We start from the raw sequence: 19,080 nt of genomic DNA, 5'->3' as shown, positions 1-19,080 counted from the left end.
AATGAATACTGTAGTGAAAATAACGTAGAAAAATGCATTATATTAGCAGAAACTGCTTGCAAAAAATGTACATTAGTCAAGACTACACATACAACATTGTGCTTATTCAGAGAAATTTGCACTAAAATGCTGAGAATTTTCATGAGGATTTTTTTAAAAAAAATTAGGAACTGAGAGAAGTGAAATTGGCAGATCTTTCCATCCCTACCCCCCAAGAAGGGGGAAGATTAACTGCCTCCCCAGCTGTACTGCTCAGGTAGGAAGCTCCCATTCCAGTCCTTGGTGCTATAGTGTTCTACATGGGGCTAGCTGCACAGCTTGCTATGCAAATAACCCTAACATCTTTTCTCACACACACATGCACACAGGACCCTCTTTCCCCATATAACCTGCCTGCCTAGACCCTGAGATCATCATCTGAGGCCCTTCTCTGCATGCCACCTCCAAGGGAGGTCCAGAGGGTGACAGCAAGAGAATGGGTGTTTTCGGTAGTAGAATGCTCTCCACAGGGAGGCCCACCTGGCACCAACTTTGTCATCATTTCAGTGCCAGGCAAAGGCATTTTTGTTTCCCCAGGCATGTGGGCAGCACCAGCGATTGGATTTTTTACTCTGATTATGTTTTTAATATGTGTGTGTATTTTTTACTGTATTACTGTATTTTATTTTTATGATTTATACTTGTGAATTGCTTTGGGACATTCTGTTGTGAGAAGTGATTCATAAATTCAGAAAGCTAACTAACCAACACACACACACAAAACAATATACAAACCAAACCATCCTTCGAAATTCACACTTCTACAGATTTTGCAGTGCAGTTCTCCAGCTAAGTAATGTGCACAAAAACGCATATATAAATGAAAACTACATGCAAAAATGCATTATATTAGGGAGAATATGCTTTGCAAAAATGTGTGTATTAGGAAAAACTGCATGCAAAAATGTGTATTTTACAAGTTTGTGCGATAATGCTGATGAATTTTCATGGAGACTTTGATTTTAAAAAATTCACAAACTGATGTGGAAATGAGAACTGAACTTAAGACTGGAAAAGTGAGAAGACTGGGAGAAACCGAAACTGGCAGATTCACCCATCCCTATTCCTGACCATTGGCCAACTGGTTGGGACTGATAGGAGTTGGAGTTCAAGAACATCTGTAGGACCACAGGTTACTCATGCCCTGTGATAACTATATAAGTCACCATGTCAGCACCAGCCACAATCAACTTGACTTCTTGAACCCTGGCTCCTGTCTATTTTTGCTGCTCTTGGGGCGACACTGGAATTCTCCCCTCACCATTTGCAAATGCTCAGTTGTTTATGATAATGATACTTCAGCTGTCATCTGCGTTTAATTAGATAGATAGATAGATAGATAGATAGATAGATAGATAGATAGATAGATAGATAGATAGATAGATAGATAGATAGATAGATGCCCTCCTAGCCCCTCCCCATCATGGCTGATAAAATCTAGTAGGAGGGGATTGACTGGATGGATCCAGGAACTGGTTAATACCTCATTATAGCAGGCAGTTATGCCTACGGCCTTGAAAGAGGAAGTGGCAAGGCCCCTTTTGAAGAGCCCCTCCTCCCAGATCCAGCAGTTCTAGAAAACTACTGTCCAATTTGTAATATTCTCTTGTTTGGCAATGAGAAGGTGGTGGCTAGCCAACTACAATTATGCCTGATGGAAGTAGATTATCTAGACCCATTTCAATTTGCCTTTAAGCCCAGTTTTGACACTACAACAGCCTTGGCTGCCCTGATTAATGACCTCTATCAGGAGAGAGATAGGGAAAGTGTGAGCCTGTTGGTTCTTCTTGATCTCTCAGCGGCTTTTGACACCATTGACCATTATTCTGGAACAACTCACAGGGAAGAGAGTTGGAGGCACTGTATTACAGTGGTTCCACTCCTAACTGCAGGGTCATCAGCAGAAAGTAGTACTAAAAGATTGTTGCTCGGCCCCATGGGTTTTATTTGTTTGTTTGTTTATTATACTTGTATACCGCCCCATAGCCAAAGCTCTCTGGGCGGTTTTGAGTTGTGGGGTCCATCTATGCCATTTAACATTATATGAAACTATTGAGAGCTATCATCCAGAGTTTTGGGGCACAGTGACATCAATATGCTGATGACACACACCTCTATCTCTCCATTACATCTGAATCAGGAGACACTGAAGGTATTGGAACAGTATCTAGAACCAGTGAAGGGGTGGGAGCTGATAAACTGAAGCTGAAGCCCAATAAGTCAAAGCTGCTGTGGGTGGATGGTTCCAGTGTCCAGGAATTAGGTGTACAACCTGTTCTGGAAAGAGTTGCAAAAATGTGTATATTAGGCAAAATTGCATGCAAAAATGTATATATTAGAAGAAACACATTCATAGTCTGGGAGTACTCAGACAGATTTGTATTTTATTATGTATTGTATTATTATGTATTGTTGAATTTAATGTTGTACGTCGCCTAGAGTGGTTTCGGCCAGATAGGCGACACAAAAATTAAATTTATTATTATTATTATTATTATTATTACTCCTGGATTCCAACTTGTCTGGAATCTCAAGTAGCTTCTGTGGCTAGGAGTGCCTGTGCTTACCTTAGTCTGGTTCAACCAGCTATGGCCATTCCTGGACTGAGATAGGCCTGGCTATCTTCAAAGGCAGCCCCATGTAGAGAGCATCTCTAGTGGCCTCCTGCTTGGACTACTGTGATACGTTCTACATGGGAATGTCCTTGAAGATGGTCCAGAAGCTGCAGCTAGTGCAGAATGCGGCTGCTAGGTTGGTAAGCAGGGCAGCTTGATGGGACCATGTGTTAACCAGTCCTGAAAGCTCTGCACTGACTGCTGGTGAGCTACTGAGCCCAATTAACATACAAAGCCCTAAATGGCTTGGGACCCAAGTATCTAAAGGAGCAACTCCTCCAGTATCAGCCATCTCAGGCCCTATGATCGGCAGGGGAAGCTATGTTGGTGGTGCCACCTCTAGCTGATGCCCAGTTGGCATTGACCTGTGACAGGGCCTTCTTAGTGGTGGTTCCTCATTTGTGTAATGGCCAGCTGGTGAGCTGTGCTCATCTCCCTCATTATTGATTTTCAAGAGATCAGACACTTGATGTCTGAGAGATACTGGCCATGGCAACTGTGAAGTTAATAACTGTGAGTGTAGGTGATTGTTGTTAAGTGTTTTAGATTATTTTAATTGTTTTAAATATTGTCTTATTTGATTTTGAATGGACTGTTTTCACTTGTACTATTTTAACTTTTTGCTGTTTGTTGCCCTAGGCAGCTTTAGGAGGAATAAATAATACTAATTCTCAGGATTATTTTGATGGCTATACAGAATTTTCCAGTTTAGGGGAAATATTCCACTTAATACTAGTTGCTGGCAGGAACAACAGGAGATGACTATTTAGAGTGGGGTGGCCACTTGCACCTTGCCATTCACATAAAATGTGCCTGTGTTACTTTATATGTATAGATGCAAACTTAGAAGTCATTATTGTGTTTTTACCAGAAATACATTTCACCATAGCGGGGAAAGACTGTGACCCTTGTGTCTTCTCAGTTTGCTGTGTTCAGGCACCAGCTGTTGATGGGCAACTTCAAGGCCCTTGCTCTGTGCTGTCTTATCTTACAGTTCTTTATCTTTAAACCAGACTTGGACGAGACAAGCCTTCAGACAGAAGACTGTTCTCTTTAGTTAAGGAAGAGCCATGGCCTAGTGGTTAAGCATCTGCTTTGCATGCAGAAGGTCCCAAGTTCAATCCCTCACATCTCCAGGGAGGGCTGATAAAGACTCCCTGCCTGAAATCCTGGAGAGCAGCTGCCAATCAGTGGAGGCAATACTGAGCTAGATGGAGCACTGGCTTGACTTGCTTGCTATGTTCCTATGAAAGAGAGGGCTGTCTTTCGTAAAGTAGGTCACATGGCCACCCTGGGGCTATCTCAATGTCTTTATGTCCTGTTTGTGGGCTTCAGAGAAGCATGTGGTTTGCCTCTGTGGGAAAGAGAATGCAGGGTTAAATGGATCTGTGGTCCAATCCAGGTTCTTCATACTAGAGACCTCTCTTTTTATCTACCAATCAAGTTCCCCCAAGAAAAGCCCTGGTCTGATGGTGAGAGCTAATCAAATCCCTCATTCCCCTTTTCATTTTTTGATCTTCCTTTTCATTCTGGTAGAGCTGGTTTCAGCTTGAAGTGTTGACAATTCAATTCTGAAAGGCATTAGTAGATTTTTAAATGGAACAAATAGATTTCAGATAAATGAGGCACTTCAGAAAGGCAACGAGAGGTGGAATTCTCAGTGCTTTTGTGTCTGGCATTGAATAAGGGATAGAGTGGTTAAAAATCAAAAAAAAATCCCCCCATTGTTCCTTTGTGTGAACCAGCTCCTGGCTTATGCAATGTGCTGCAATTAAAATATCTGGAATGCTTCACATTTTTCAGGGTACTTTAAAGTAGCTCAGTGGCATTGTGGCTGCATGCTGGTGGAGTTCAGGAGCTGATGTAGCTGTAATTGCGGGTGAAGTGTCTTATTGGCATATCTTGAAAGAGATGCTTTCTGATATACTAAGAAGAACAGAGCATGAATGATATTTGAAGGAGCATTGATATCTATCTATTACATTCTGACATTCTTCAGAATACAAGGAATGGATCCAGAATGGCACCACAGGGGGAGGGGAAAGTATCAGCAGACTCAGGGAAACCCCAAGGTTTGCAGAAGTACAAAAACATCTTCAGGGAGGAAAATAATTCTAAGGAGGAGGAACCCCCCAAAACAGCCCACTGAGCACTGAGCATGCTCAGTGGCCTTAGAATGTTGGATGACTGTTGGAAAGTGGCAAGCAGAAAACCAGGCAGAAGGCAGGTGGAGTGGAATATCCTGGAAGAGAGTTTGGATGGCTGGCTAGAAGCTTGAACGAGAGCCCTCTACACTACAACCTTCTGTTGCAGGCCAACCCTTTCTAGTTCATCTTACAGTAACCCAGTGGGGCAACTTAGGCCTAGAGACTTACCCAAGGCTATCCTGTCATACCTGAATGGGGATTTGAACCTAGTTTTATAAATCTGGAGATTTCTAACACACACTGTTGTGAAGTCCGCAAAGTTCCCTAGAAAGAGGGATGGGTTGTTAAACCACTCTGGGAATTGTAGCTTTGTGAGGGGAATAGGGGGATCCTAACAACTCTCAACACCCTTAACAAACTACAGTTCCCAGGATTCTTTGGGGGAGGCCATGACTGCTTAAATTTGGTATCATACTGCTTTAAATGTATAGTGCAGATGGGGCCTTTGTCCATCAAGCCGAGTATCATTTATTTTGGATGGCAGCAGCCTGCCAGGTTCTCAGACAGAGGTCTTTCCATCACCTAATCCTTTCAGCTGGAGATGTCAGGGACTAGATCTGGGACCTTCTGTCTTTAAAACCTGGGCTTTGCAACTGAGCTATGGTCCTTCCCCAGGTGTGTGCTTCTACACAAGGTCCCTTTTCTGAGGAATGCAAGGCTGAGCAGTCTGCATCCAGTCACCACAGAGAACTGAGCATGTAAACAACCTGCTGGCAGTCGTCCATGTAAGATCATAGCTCATGGCCAACCGTCTGCATATCTGTATGAGCACATTCGCTTTCAGCTGTTGTCTCTGTTTCCTGACAGCCCAAAGTAAAGAACAGACCTCATCATCATGACCATTTCCCAGAGCTTGGAAAAGTTACTTTTTTGAACTACAACTCCCATCAGCCCCAGCCAGCATGGCCACTGGATTGGGCTGATGGGAGTTGTAGTTCAAAAAAGTAACTTTTCCAAGCTCTGCGCATTTCCCATATAAAAAAGACCCATCCTTCCAATACCGATCCACTGTCAATCTAGCTCTGAAGAAGGTAGTTAAATCCTACTATTGTTGATGCAAAGATATCAAGGCAAAAGGTTGGGCTTCTGTTGCCTCAGTGCTATGGAATTTCCCCTCATACATTTTTCAAGTATAATCTTAGGAAGATGACAAGAAGTTGGCAGATATATGGCCTGAAGCACAGATTGCACCAGTCATCCCTCCCCCTTTCTTACATCAAGAATAGTAAATTCATCAAGAGAAAACTGAAAAGTCCTTACTTTGAGTTCCAAATCTTCCACGTTAATATCAAACGTTGGAGGACCTGCTGCACATTCCACACTGCAAGTGCTGAAATCCTTCCTGCATATCAGAACTAAATATTATTAGGTTCTCAGATCACAGATATATCTGGGTTTGTGGTGGCCGATTGTTTTTTGCCTCTAGATAGAATTTTTAGTTTACCAACTCAAAAGAAGGTATGGCAACATTTCAGGACTTCTCCATTCCTTCTTTAAAAATGCCTGTAGTCTTAATGTCTTCTTGGTAGATGATAGTGTAACTGTGGTGCAAAAAATCAGTGCTATAAATCAGCAATGGGAAATCTCAGGCCCGGGGCCAAATGTAGCCCTCCAAGCCTCTGTATCTGGCTGTTGGGACTTTCCCCAGCCACATCTTCTCTCCCCAGACCTCAGACCTCACCAGCTGTACTTTGCACCTACCTTGAGTGTTTTTGCCTGACTGTGATGTGTTCCTTGAACCCTGTTAGGGCCTCTTACTTGCCTAGATGGAGGATAAAGAGGAGGATGTGAGTGTGTGTAGCCACTTTGTGGTTGTTGTATGCTTTCAAGTCGATTACGACTTATGACGACCCTATAAAGGGTTTTCATGGTAAAAGGTATTCAGAGGTGGCTTACCACTGCCTTCCTCTAAGCCTACAGCACCCGGCATTCCCAGGTGGTCTCCCATCCAAGTACTAACCAGGCCTGACTCTGTTTAGCTTCCGAGATCAGACAAGATCAGGCATGTTCAGGGTAGTATGGCTGTAGGTGTGTAGAAACTAACCTAATATATAAAGGTACTATTGCCATTTGTTGCTCTGCCCATGTTTGCTTCTGGCACCACCCACCACTGAGGCATCTGAGCCCCAGCAGGTTGTCCATAAGCTAATGTGGCCGTTTGACTGAAAAAGCCCCTGCTATAAATGAACAATTTTCTACATGAGGCCATGCAAAAAGGGCTTTTTTAAAAAAAATGCTTGAACCAACTCAAGAGATATTTTGCAGGTGCTACAGAATGCCTTTAAAAATGGGACTCCTTTAAAAACAGGACTTCTGCTTATTTAATTCTCAACATCAGCACGACTAGCCGTTTTTTCCTAAATGTTCTGTGAACTTATTACTGGACATTCCAGTATACCCTCCACTGTTAGTGCTCTGTGAGACAAACTGCACAGTACATATAACTCAGGGGCACCTTTACTGTAAGATTTTCTTCAGTGGAGTCTGTTATCCACCTGTTCACCCTCACCAGCCACCTTCATGATACATTAGGAGCAGGGGACCTTGTCCGGCCCACCTTCTGGGCAACTTTCCGAGGGCCACATGCCAGTGGTAAGCAAGGCCAGAGGCAAAAGTGGGTGGAGCAACAAATGTAAATTTTAACTTTGTACACCAGCAGTGAAGTGCTGGCGAGCAGAGCTCTGTGTACCACATGGCCCTCTCAGTGCCTCTCTAAGCTAGTGTGGTGCTGTCAGATGCAGTGGAGGGTGTTGTCTCAGTGTTGAAATAAGATCCAACTGCTGGTCAAGTTGGCTTCTGTATGTGGAATGGAGTCTTATGTCATCTTGTCCTCCACTTCAGGCACCAATATGTCCCAGGCTGGCACCGCTCTTATCAATGATTCAACCACTGGTTTTTGCCTTGCTTCTCCTCTACAATCTTCCAGTGGGGATGTATGCCTATACACAACCAAACAATGTGGGACAGGAAAAGGTTGGGTACAGGGTCCTCTGCACATCATACCAGTTGTTATTTTATGAGATGTTATGTGTTCCATAACTCTTCGTTCCTTCCATGTTGAATCTACAAGTATAACAGTTTAGATACTGATCAGGCAAGCTGAGATATGCAGTGGTTTTATAGATGCAGGTCCATAGACTAGTTTCTGGGGTTTTTTTATTCTAGTCTAAGATTTTTTAATGATAATAAGAGCCATTACAATGACTGGTTGTTACCTGCCTTGAAGGTCTTATAAGGACAGAAAGTTGGAGTTAGAAAGCTTTAACAAATTTATTTATTTATTTATAGATTTCTATCCCTCCAAAAGGAGCCTGGAGTGGCAAACAAGTGATAAAATAATAAAAACATCTTAGAAACAAAACATCTTTAAAACATCTTAAAAACAATTCCAATACACATGCAAATTGGGATAAAGACATACATGCAAAGGTGCCTTATACCATGTCAGACCATTTAGGCCAATATTACCTACTATGACTGGCAGCAGCTCTCCAAGGTCTCAGGCAGCAGTTTTCTCCCATCATCTGCTATCTCATCCTTCTTACTGGAGACCCAGGGATTGAGCCTGGGACCTTCTACATGCAGAGCATACAGAAGCAGTCAGTGGGTTAGCAGTAGGTTGACCTCCCATCACCAGCGTCACTGTGGCTTACTGAGAGGTGTTGGAGAGGTCGGTAGGGTGCAAATGCACCAGCAAAGCCAATCTGGTGCTCCCACTGGTGTGTTTGTACCACACCAGCCATGCTAATGCCTTGCCCCTCTCCCTCCTGGTAAGCTGCAGTGACACCAGTGGCAGGAGGTCGGGTAAGTGCCACCACCTCACTGACCACTACTGAAAGCACATGCACCAAATCTGAGCTATGGCCAATAAGCTGCTATAGGGAAGCATTCAACTATGATATGCTTCTATTCCAGTTTGGTGCAGGCTATTTTACCACCTTGTTAGCATTCTAAAACCTCCTGCTGTAGGCCAAGCAACATAATGCAACTTCAATCCTAAATCCAGTGGGTTTATACAAGAAAATATTTTCTATAAAGTTGTATGGGTTCCTACAAAGATGTGATGTGCCTGGAAAAGTGGGGGGGAGAGACTGGGGGGGAGGAAACAGGTGCAGTAAGTGTGTTTTGTTTCCATTGAGCACTTTTAGGAAGCAAGGGGTCATCTTGGTGGAGAAACAAATCTTGCTAGGGTTAGTTCTCAGAGGATTCTCTTAAACCAATTTTAAAATAGATCAGTTTCCTACCTATAATTTGCTCTAAGTTTTCTTATTCTAAAGTTCATGTGTTCTCGTCATGAGAAGATTTATAATCTCAAATTTACTGGTCTTTCAGAATCTGTAAGATTACTTAGGAAAAGGTTATCTCTGTTATGCAAGGCATAACTGGAAAGGAAAAGAAGCCATATCTAATTTCACTTTAAGAAGCCAGTAAGATTTTCCACGTCCTTATTTAGGAGAGAATGCAAAATTGTTACCATATGGGGCAAGCATCCTTCAGAATAGGTGCAACATCCATGTTATCAAGAGAGCCTAAGCCTGTGAACTCTGCTCTTGCTTTCCTGTTTCCAGTTTGAACCCTACAGCTATACCAGGAATTCCTGGTCACATTGTGTGCAGTAACAAAAGAAGAAAATGACAACATGTGTATGACAAGGGAAATTCCTTCTGGCTGATCCATGTGTATAGCTTAAGATATTTGGTGCGGGGAGAGTTTCTTAGGAAGAAGAGCATAACTGTGTGGGTGTTGAATTCCTTTTTTCCCTCTTTATCAAACGTTCCTCAGAGACTTCTACATTCTTGTTCTCTCTGCTAATTTTAGTCACATGTAACTGGCCCCTTCTGACTGTCTTTCTTACCCCAGCGTTTATCGCTCACACCCACCAAATTACCGGAATGAACTCAGACCTCAAGGAACATCTGAGTGGGTGTTGGTGGCAGATGATCAGAGAGGCGACCCTGCTCTGTATTATAATAACCAGCATACTTAGATGTAAACCTGAAGCAAACTCAGGAAGCCGGAAGCATGACTTGCTGTTGCTAGCTACCAAATAAGGGAGTACATGTTTTCACATGAAAAACGCCAGCCAGAATGCAATGTTTGAACTGAAAATTATATCAGAGAAAGTGAAGTTATTCTTTAAAAACTTCCTGTCATAGCAATGGCATAGTTTGGAGGTAAGGTTTCAGTTTAGAGGAAGGGCCTTGCCTCTGGAATATAAAGATGGAGGAAAATTTTTGTTTGATCTGCATTTTTAAGTGAGTCAGCCTAATATGCACCTCCTTCAGGTCAGAACATACTTATCTTTCAGATTTTGCACTTTTCTCCAAACTTTGTGATATTCTCAACTGAAAAACTGTACCAAATGCATAAAAATGTATATTTTTTGCAACAAAATGCATTTAGAAATGTGTACATTGAGATAATATAATATGTATTTAAATAAGAATCTTAATATGGCTTTTTTTTTAAAAAAAATCACCAGTTAATGCAGAAAAACAGAATGGAGTTATGAACACGTGAAACTGACACAGAATGGAAACAGATTGATCTGTCCTTCCACACTGTTAAGAGCACATGCTTTGCATGCAAAAGGTTATGGGTTAAATTCCCATCATCTCCAGATAGGGCTAGGAAAGGCTCCTGTCTGAAACCCAAGAGAGTTGCTTTAAGGCAGTGTGAACAATGCTGAGCTAGATAGATAGATCAGTTTAAGGCATCTTCCTACTTTCCTAGATTATAATTATTACTAATAATTGAACTTGTTAGTTGGTTACAACAACAAAAAAGGTCTCCAAGCAACTTACAACCTATTTTAAAACATAAGCATAGGTAAAAATACATTATAATAAAAACACAATTCATAAAAATCCACAAAGCAAGTCCCAAACAGCAGCAAAAAGCTTTGGCAACACAACTAATAGCATACAACATATTGTAGTCCATCAAAAGCCTGGGGGAGTGGGGAGTGGGTTCTTACATGGCATCAAAAAAAGTCTGTGAAGGTGCCTAGTGGACCTCACTGGGAAGAGCATTCTACAGATGAGGAGCCAAAACTGAAAAGGCCCTCTCATCATCCAAGCCTCCCTGAAAGGGCCCTGAAAAAGGTCCTCAGAGAAAGTCAAAGAGTTCAGGTACTCTACAAGTCACCAAATTGAGCACAGCCCACTGCTCATCTTTGGTGGCCCACCAGAAGCTTGATAAACCTCCTAATCTTGCTGTCTTTTACATAGAAAGCCAGGATTAACATGTGTATAAGAATTATACATTTCTTAAAATTCTCTTTAACTTTGATGCATAAGAGTCATATGCATCAATTAAAAAACCAACTGATTATATATACATTTGCATTATAATTACAAACTAAAGATTAGAGTGCACTCATATAAAAATTGTTTTAGTTGATATAAAGTATAAGCAGCACTCTATATAACAGGGTTGTGAACAAATACACATTCTATAAATGGAGTGCATATCATACTGCAAAAAGCAAAAGATATGAAACACCTTAACCTCTTTCCCACTTTTATGCCAACATTTGCACCAATGAAGAATGATCATGGGAAGCATTATAGTTCCATCCTGAGCAGAGCAGCAGTTAATATTGCTCAATACATATTATATTCTGTATACAGTTTCAAAGTCTAAGTATCAACAACAAAAACCTCTTTCTGTTACAGGGATTTCCATCCCTTGCTGGGCCAGCTGCATAAATTGTCAGAGGTTTGGCAGGTTAAGATGGAAGGGATTTTGGAAGACCTTATGATTCAATTCCATTGGGACCATGCAAGTCATGCTGATAAATTAATTTGTTTGTTGGTCTCAAGGGTGGAGTCCTTGCAACTATGACAAAGGCCCACAAAAGAAGTTCTCATTTATATATTTTCTTACTTGCACTAACTAGCCCATGGGTAAATAATGCTGCAGGGTTTGGTTTGGTTTTTGAAGCAAAGGAACTCCTTTAACTTTCATCATTCTTGGTGTCTTACCTGTGTATAAAGCTCAACACCTTTCCCCTCCCCTGTGGAATTCCATGGCACAGAGTGGCTTGCACTGACATAGCTACAAGCAACATACAGTATGAGGCAAACACAGAAAGTCCCTCCTGCTATGCAGCTTATCCATTTGCAAGCCCATTAATACAGTGCAGGGCAGGGATAGGAAACCACAAATCCCAGAGCCAAATATGGCCCTCCAGGCCTCCTTTTCTGGCCCTCAAGATTCTCCTTAGGCCACCCCCCTCCCAAGACCTGCTACATGCCCTTCTTGTGTGCTTTTTACCTGGCTGGAATGTGTCCTTGAAAGGTGATGCCTCTTGCTTCCCTGGATGGAGAAATGTCTGTGTATAGAAACCTCTTATCTGTGTGCCGCTGGAATGTAGTCTACTGTACAAAAGTAAAAGTCACATCAACTGCTCTCCCCACTTTTGCCTCTGTCCCACCTGTCACTAGCAGGCATCCGCCAGAAGGTTCCCGGTAAGGGAACATGGCCCTTGGGCTGAAAAAGGTTCCCCACTGGAAGCTTATTGGTGTTTTGTATTTATTTACAGATGTTTACAGGTTGTGCATAGGTGGAGGGCAGCATAGGTTAAAGAGACTGTTTTGAGCTACAGATCTGTACAAGGACTCATCAACATGGTGGTTTACTGTGTGCTTGATGCTACTCACATCTCCTTTAAATTTACATTGTTCACATGACATTACCGGCAAACAGAAGCTACCAGTCATTTCCCCCCCTGTAAATCCATACTAACCCAATCCACTGATAATAAGAAAAGGGAAGGGGGGGAAATATTCACTCCCTTTCTCTAGTGTTTACAGGTGCTTTGTTCTGATGCTTTTAGGTAGGTGTGTCCTATTAAATACTCCATTAAATACTCCAAAAGAAGGAAGGCTACTGCTCCCACACCAGATCTCGAGGGAGATAACCAACACCATAAGAAGCTTACAGAGCCCAAACTCAGCTCTCTGCCTGTACCTTTCTCAGTTCCTCTCAATTTCCCCTGGTATAATGCATTTTGTATGATATTTTCACTGACAGAAGCATTTTATGCACACTTTCCCCAAATACATGCAGTTTTGTACACAATTGGGGGGGTTAGAGAACTGCAACACAACATTCAGAGAAGTGTGGATTTTGAAGGATAGCTGGATTTCAATTCATATATTGCTTTGGGAAATGTGAATTAATTTCTCAGACATCCCTATGTGTGTTATGTGCCTTCAAGTCGATTACGACTTATGGTGACCCTATGAATCAGCGACCTCCAATAGCATTTATTATAAACCACCCTGTTCAGATCTTGTAAATTCAGGTCTGTGGCTTCCTTTAGGGAATCAATCCATCTCTTGTTTGGCCTTCCTTTTTTTCTACTCCCTTCTGTTTTTCCCAGCATTATTGTCTTTTCTAGTGAATCATGTCTTCTCATGATGTGTCCAAAGTATGATAACCTCAGTTTCATCATTTTAGCTTCTAGTGACAGTTCTGGTTTAATTTGTTCTAATACCCAACTATTTGTCTTTTTTGCGGTCCATGGTATCCGCAAAGCTCTCCTCCAACACCACATTTCAAATGAGTTGATTTTTCTCATCCATTTTTTTCACTGTCCAACTTTCACATCCATACACAGAGATCGGGAATACCATGGTCTGAATGATCCTGACTTTGGTGTTCAGTGATACATCTTTGCATTTGAGGTCCTTCTCTAGTTCTCTCGTAGCTAACCTCCCCACTCCTAGCCTTCTTCTGATTTCTTGATTCCATTTTGGTTAATGATTGTGCCAATGCATTGATAATCCTTGACAAGTTCAATGTCTTCATTGTCAGCTTTAAAGTTACATAAATCTTCTGTTTCATTACTTTAGTCTTTTTGACGTTCAGCTGTAGTCCTGCTTTTGTGCTTTCCTCTTTAACTTTCAACAGCATTCATTTCAAATCATTACTGGTTTCTGCTAGCAATATGATATCGTCTGCACATCTTAAATTATTGATATTTCTCCCTCCAATTTTCACACCTCCTTCATCTTGGCCCAATCCCGCTTTCCGTATGATATGTTCTGCATATAGATTAAACGAATGGGGTGATAAAATACACCCCTGTCTCACACCCTTCCCAATGGGGAACCAATCAGTTTCTCCATATTCTGTCCTTACAGTAGCCTCTTGTCCAGAGTATAGGTTGCGCATCAGGACAATCAGATGCTGTGGCACCCCCATTTCTTTTAAAGCATTCCATAGTTTTTCATGATCTACACAGTCAAAGGCTTTGCTGTGATTTATAAAGCACAGGGTGATTTTCTCCTGATGTGCAACATGGTTTTGCTTAGTCTTTTCTGGTCAACAGTTCCACACATTTTAAAGGAAATGGTGGATAATACATGCATATACGCACATACTTCACAATTCATGCAGGTCTGTGTATAGTGAACGCAGGTACCTCTATCTGGCTCTTCTGTATTTTTGCACATAAATCAACTCTTATTTGCTTAATGGCAATTAGGAATGCAAGACCAAAGCTTGAAAACTGAAAAAAGTCTTTGGAACATGGATATCTAATCTACACAGTTTTGCATGGCTGGTTGTTTTAAAATAAAGGACATCCTTTTTTTCTTCTCTCTACTGTGCAGCTTTTATTCACTGGAATTAGGGACATCCTCAGAAAATAAGAGAAACTGGCAACCCTGAGTGGAAACTTCTTCTCATGGCTAGTAATGAAGCAGGTATGAGATCCCTGGGTAGAACACTGTGTCCACATCCCAACACCCTATCTTGTCTAGTCCAGACTATTTTCTCATACCGATGTCATCTTATCGCCACTTCATGAGATACAAGTGTGGCCATCGGAAAATGAGGGGTGGTGTCAGGCCTGATGCCTCTCCCAAAAACAGCAACCCCATAAAGAAGCCGCAAATGGATTGCCGTTAAGTGAGGCCTGACGCACTGTCCAGCAATCCCGCCACCGTCAAGTGCTTGTTTAGCTAGAGGGTGGGGATGAAGGGCTTCTGGCATGTTATTGGAGGGTGGAGCAGTGTGAAAGGGAGGTTAGCTGCACTTTCCACATCACATTGGGTAACATCAGAGCAGGCTGTTTGTCATGAAACTACCAGGAAAGAGAAGGCAGAAAGTTTGGTCGCTTGCTGTACCTTTTATGGAGAGCTGTGCCCTTTGTTAGATATTTTTCCAATGGCAGTGTTGGATTAAGGTTTATGCTAAATGTACAGTAGCTCAGAGCCATGACCAGTTGTTGTGTTCCACCATATCTATCTTTGCTCAGAGTTTTCTCATGCTCCTGGTCCAGAGCTGTATTGCGTAACCAATGTCCCAGGTTCCCTTGCCTCCAGGGCTCCGTTGCAATGAATACAGAAAGCCCGTCTGATCAAATGCAGAACTAGCAGTGTAACTAGAGTGGGGGAATTGGGTCACCTGCTCCAGGTGCTATCCAGGCAGAGGCACCAAAAGTACCTCAAAGAAGGTCATGTAATATAACCACAGTAATTAAAGTCATTTTTTTAGAGGAATAGCTGTGCTTGATATCACTTTGCTGGGAAGCTTACTGTAGGCAACAGACTATAGGGTGCTCCTCATTGCTTCCCTGCTTGTGGATGAACTGCAGTAATGGGCAGCAGTGCAGTGGCATGGAGCTGGTGTCCCAACTGCAGGATTGCTGCCACCTACTGGGAGGGGGGCCAGGCCAGTGTGTGGTGAGGATGGGGTGTGGTTGCACCAGATTGGCTTCACCAAGGTGTTTGCACTGCCCCAACGTTGCCACCTCCCAGCTCTCACACCATATCAGTAAGCAGCAGTGATGCAGCTGAAAGGATGCTTGCTCTGTGCTGGCATCCCCCCCCCCTGCCAGCCACTCCTGGTTAACTATAATGAGTCATGAGCTCAAAATGGAAAAGCCAAATCTTAGGTTGTTACTCACTGAATCAGTAAAGTACCTGGTCAAGAGATGGAGCTGCAGGTACATTGTGCCAGCTCCCCAGTGTGCCAGCAATGTAGCTGGTGGGCAGCTACATTTTTTTACTAAAAAAATCGGCTGCCTTCCCTGCTCCTGCTGAGCCCTGATGACTCAGCAGCCTGTGAGATGACTGAGGAAACCAATAACCCCCACTGTAGACATCAACTCAATGAAGACTGAACAATGTTTGCTGGGGGAGGGGTGGCATGGAACGGAATGGGGTATCCTGAAAGACAGTTGCTTGGCTGGCTAGTTGGCTAGCTGGCACATTGAACAGGAATACTCCATGCTATCAACAGTTTGGTGTAGGTCCCACTTTTTATCCGTAACAGTCACAATAATAAAATCAGTCTAAGTTCTCTGTCTCATGTATATGCATTTTCAAAATACATGTCTAACCTCTAAGGCAGGATGAAACCCCCAAAACATTTAAGTGTAAAACCAACATCTTCAGTGGTATTCAAAAGACTTATGAGAGCCATGCAGACACCGGACAATGGTGTGCTGTGTTTCCTGTTAACGCCATCTCTATGATACCAACATGAGCTTAAGGGGACTTGGTATTGTGGCACCTTTCTACAGGAAAGCACTGGAGAAAGCAACTCTCCCTAATGTGGCATTTGATTTTTGAACAATTGGAGTAGCCCCTCCAAATCCACATCTTAGGACTGACGCGCATGGTCTTTATTAAGTGGTAATCATGACTGTCATGTAGTAGCTTGGCTGATGTGAGATATCCCATGCAGATATCCATGTTATGAAGAGCTAGGTTCAAAAATGGCAGTCCCATGTGGATCTGTCCCCCCTCCCCTCCTAGGCCTTATATAATGTCTAACCTACCTTATCTTGCCTCCTGATATCATTAAAGTGTGTGCTTCCTTGGCTTCACTCCACAACACTGGCTGCTGAAGGCAGGAAACACACCTCATAATGATGTGAGGCAGGGCGAGCTGAATGGAAGGTCCTGAGAAAATGTGACACTTGGCTACCATTTTCATCTGCAGCCCCATTAACTTTCTAATGTGCAGTTCCATCCTGAGTGCAGCTACATGTTCCATACTGTAATATTTGCAAGTGTTGAAATGAACTCCAAACACTGTGTAGAAGGCACAAACTTTATTCAACAGTGTGTTGCTGCAGAACCAAGAGCTCTACTTTTGTTTTCCTACTGGTCCCACCCCCAACTGATTCCCCATAAACTACTTCTAATTCACTTGAGTTCCTACTCACATTACACACACCCATCTCTACTTAGACTTCAGTGAACGATGTCATTACCTTTTCAGTTGCTAAGGGCATTTCTCTTGCTATCTTTATATATTACTGGCATTCTGCTGCTCCAGCTTAAAACAGAAATGATAACATCATCATCACTGACTTAGCGTGCAAGCCGCATGCAGAGCGTAAAAGCAATCTCTACAAGAAATCAATCACTAAGTCCTTCTGCACTGGGACAATGTGGAATATACTCTGAGTGGTGATGGCTCATCAGCCTCACAACAGTATGTGATTTGTAAGCTTTCCATATTGACCCTGCTCATTAAGCACTTTGTAGGAATGTTCATCTCATCCTCTCCTGGGCTTGCATGCCAACTCTGCAGAGGTTGTACTTGGTTCAGTACCTAGCGCTATGATTGAGTCAAGTGTTAGCTGTCAAAACACAAGGTTGGCATGTGGCAGACAAGACGAGAGTTTCTGGGATAGGCCTTTCATTTATTTCACAATTATGCTTCCTTTTAATTTTATTTTGAAAAGGAAAAAAAACGGGAAGAAGCTTCAACACAGTGAAGTTCAACAACTCTTTACCAGCATAATTTGCAGAGCTTGGAAACATTACTTTTTTGAAGTGCAACTCCCATCAGCCCAATCCAGTGGCCATGCGGGCTGGGGCTAATGGGAGTTGTAGTTCAAAAAAGTACATTTTCTAAGCTCTGATAATTTGCACAAGAAAATGGGTGTTTAGGCTCCAAAATGAGCTACAGCCATCACAGCATGAAAGTAGAAAGTGGCTTTCCAAAGGAATGACAATCCTAAAATGGATGGTTTCTTTTTATCATTGTTATCTCAGACCATGCTGCTCCTTTGAATTTTCCTTCAAACTGACAGTAAACTAGTGATTCTGTCACATTTTGGAAGGACACAGCTGCAGTTTGGAAATAAACTTATATTCTAAGCCAAAATCTTTTTTGAATTTCAGGTTGGCTGTAAAAAAGCTTGGTGCCACTCTGACTTGCCTTTTCTGATTCCCCCATCTGTGGGCACCCATCACAAGTGGCCCAATTTGTATAGATTTTGCCTTCAGGGAATCAATTGTGAGGTACAAAATATAACATATATAATATCACTTGATATTATCAAGACTTCATTGACTGAATTCAGACCGATGAGTCCACTGTAAGAAGGACATTTCTTAGATGTTGACACAACAGCTTGGCTCTTGTTTCAGATGAAATTTCAGTTTCGTGCATTGGGGAGCACTCTCATTAGTTTCTTTCTTTTGCTGGAAATGTTCATTCTTACGACTTTTTCCCCAGGCCCATCCCTTAATTTGCCCTAAGAGAAAAATAATATATTGGTTTATTGGGCCTTGTGAAACTTGTTTGCAAGGTGTCTGTTATAGACATTTAATGGTAGTATAAGACATCATCAGATCTATATGGGCATACCTGCAATACAAACTTGAACTGTTTTAAGTTAACAACAATTCTCTCATCCTAGTGGATCATGGGAACTGTGATTGTGAGAAGGTGGGGCTAAGCATATTTAACATACCATTCTCAGTACCCTCCTCAAATAATTCCTGGGAGTCTTTGAGGGAAACCCACACCAGTTTAAAATAGTATAAATTTTGCTGCACAAGGAGCAATATTTTTTAGGGGCACCAGTGAAGCCATGTGTGATCTAAACAGTGTCACCTCCACAGAGGGGGCAGGGGCACAATCCTTGGACAACACACAGCCATGTAGAATGTAAGAGTCGCTCCCCAACCTCCTCTGCAAAATTGTAAAGACTCCTGAATGCCACTTCTTGGAGAGGTGTGCAAGATGGGGCAGCAAAATGTCTTGGGCTGAAAATATTTTCTATGAAAATGCAGTTTATAAATATCTAAATAAAATAAAAATATGGCTCCTGCATAGGGCCAGCTCCAGGAATGCCGGGGCCCTTGGGCATCAGCTTGCCCTGACCCCCGGTGTGTGTGCGCCGCCCTTTAGAACCAGCCCTGCTCCTGCAGATCCTGCATCTAGTAGACTGGGCCTTGACT

General features: G+C 42.4%; 1 protein-coding gene and 1 pseudogene across 2 annotated transcripts in view; one reads left to right on the top strand and one right to left on the bottom strand.

Moving 5' to 3' along the window:
* Positions 1-19,080, top strand: part of SYN3 (synapsin III) — a 272,542-nt gene that overhangs the window by 129,381 nt on the left and 124,081 nt on the right. The gene's annotated exons all lie outside the window — the stretch shown is intronic.
* Positions 6,773-6,891, bottom strand: LOC133363549 (5S ribosomal RNA; annotated as a pseudogene).

This window comes from Rhineura floridana, chromosome 8 (assembly GCF_030035675.1).
Source record: "Rhineura floridana isolate rRhiFlo1 chromosome 8, rRhiFlo1.hap2, whole genome shotgun sequence".
NCBI classification, from domain to species: domain Eukaryota; kingdom Metazoa; phylum Chordata; class Lepidosauria; order Squamata; family Rhineuridae; genus Rhineura; species Rhineura floridana.
Note: the sequence above shows the minus strand (reverse complement) of the source record. Positions and strands in the feature narration are given on the sequence as shown.